The sequence below is a fragment of the Chrysochloris asiatica genome, unplaced genomic scaffold (genome assembly GCF_000296735.1).
Source record: "Chrysochloris asiatica unplaced genomic scaffold, ChrAsi1.0 scaffold00064, whole genome shotgun sequence".
Taxonomy (NCBI): Eukaryota; Metazoa; Chordata; class Mammalia; order Afrosoricida; family Chrysochloridae; genus Chrysochloris; species Chrysochloris asiatica.
Window position 1 is genome coordinate 9,811,410 of NW_006408582.1, and position 2,625 is coordinate 9,814,034.

Here is a 2,625-nt window from a genome sequence, read left to right on the forward strand (position 1 = left end):
CCTCCTGACATCCCGGGTTCATTGGTTTTTGCGAACTCACTGGTTGGCTACCTCTGTATAATTTTCTTTGGTCCTAATATTGTTCATTCTATGCTTCTAACTCCAGTAATTGTAGCTTCTGAGAAAATGGTTTCTTTTACAATGCCTCTCTTAATGCCTCCACTGTGTTGGCAGTGCGTGGAGTCCTGGGAACAAATCTTTCTGAGTAACAAGCGATAGCCACCTGGGATGGAAGTCAGAACTGCTCCTTATTTGATTATTCAGTTATGTTTGATATCCATGAACAATAATGGGTTCGAAACCCCTTTTTAGAGCCGAGGCAGTAAAAGTTTCCTCAGATAATTCAGAAAGGCCAGGAACAGGTATATTGGGAATATGACAAAAGGTTTTTACAGAAAACAACAACATATATAAAGAGAAGTTGTATCAAGGAAATGACTCACCATAAAGAATACAGCCCAAGAACCCCTAAGGGGCAGTTTGACTCTGTTATATAGGATTGGTATTAGTTAAAATTGACTTGACACATAACAACAACAAGGTGCCCAATATAAATAGATTTCTGGTAGTTCTAATTCTATATAAGAGAAGTATATTAAATGGTAGTGTTTACGGTATCTGATCAGAAAACTTGTAAAGATACACTTGTTTGTTGGACTTGTAAACGTCTTTTCATCACTACAATTTCTCATTGATTATGAATTTTACAGTTTCACTGACCACCTTATTATTTAGAGTGTGCAGTGAAATAAGAGACACTGGACTAGCCAATTTCTCTGACAGATTCAATATCAGTGGCAACTAAACCAAAACAGAAACCTTGACAGAAGAGAATTTCAGATAAGAAAGGAATTCAAGAACAGTCAAATCCAGAGGTCAGCAAATTATAGCTGGTATGCTAAACCATAAGGAGCTCTGGTAGCATAGTGGTTACAAGTTGGGCTGCTAACCTCAGGACAACAGTTCGAAACTACCAGCCTTTCCTCAGATGAAAGGTGAAGCTTTCTGTTCCCTTAAGAATTTGCAGCCTTGAAACCCTATACAAAAGCGCTATGAGTAGGAAGTGACACACCACCACCCACCCCCACATTAATACTGAAGTCCTGGTGTAGCACTGCAGGTAATACACTGGACCCACCACAAGATCAGTGGTTCAAACCCACCAGCCATTCCTTAGAAACCCTGTACAGGGTCGCTGCCAATTCTATGGCACTTAACAACAACATGCTAAACCCAGACTTCTGCCTGTTTTTGTAAATAAAGTTTTATTGGAACCCAACTTGACCCTCTTGTTAGTGATTGTGAATGGCTACTTTTTCTCTTCAACAACACAGCTGAGTGTTGTAGCAGAGACAATGCTGAAGCTATTTGCTATCTGCCTTCTTACAGAAAAAAATTGCTGATCCCTAAGGTAAACCATCCTTTTGCTTTTTAAATTGTAGTTTTTGCTTATTTTTTTTGTTTTATCAAAAGAACATTATGTTTATTGCGGAAAAATGTGAAGGAATATAAAAAAAATCTTAATTATATATTTGGATGAGTTTGGTATGTTTCCTTTCAATCTTCTTTCTATTTTTTTTTTGGTTCAGGATATCTCTCTAAAAGATAAGTACTCTTAAAAATCCGTAAGCATAATACTCTTATGTCTATAAGTAATTCCATATTATAATGTATCTAATCAGCTTGAGGACTAGGGTGCGCCTGACCCAGGCCATTGTGTTTTCAATAGCCTCATATGGATGCGAAAGCTGGACAGTGAATAAGGAGGATCGTAGAAGAATTGATGCCTTTGAGTTGTGGTGTTGGAGGAGAATACTGAGAGTGCCATGGACTGCCAAAAGAACCAATAGATCTGTTTTGGAAGAAGTGCAGCCAGAGTGCTCCTTGGAGGCCAGGATGGCTAAGCTTCGTCTTTCCTACTTTGGGCATATTGTCAGGAGGAAACAATCGCTGGAGAAGGATGTCATGCTTGGTAGGGTGGAGGGTCAGAGAAAAAGAGGAAGACCCCCAACGAGATGGATCAGCCAGGTGGCATCATTGATGGACTCAAGTGTGGCAGCGGTAGTGAGGTTGGCCCAGGATCGGACATTGTTTCATTCTGCTGTGCATGGGGTCACTATGAGTCGGTTCCGACTCGATGGCACCTGACACACAATCAGTGTTCAAATTTCTATTTCATAAATAATATGTATTTAAATAACACAGATCCACATAAGTTTATACAAGATAAAAGGTTGAGATGTTGTTTTTCAAAATTAAGGCAGAATAAACATATATAGTGAAATGCATAGGTTTTTAGCAGACAATCCAATGTCTTTCAATAATTGCATCTACCATGTAACCATAATCAAGGTAGAAAACATATTCATCACTCAGAAAGTTCTTTATGTCCTCTTCTACTTAATCTCTATCACTATGCCAACCACTGCTCTGATTTCTATTGTTGTTGTTAGGACCCAATGAATCAGTTCTGACTCATAGCAACCTTATGCACAACAGAAGGAAGCATTGCCTGGTTCTGCACCATTCTCACAACTGTTGTTATGTTTGAGCCCATTGTTGATGCCACTGTGCCAATTCATCTCACTGAGGGTCTTCCTCTTTATTTTGCTGACTCTTCACTTT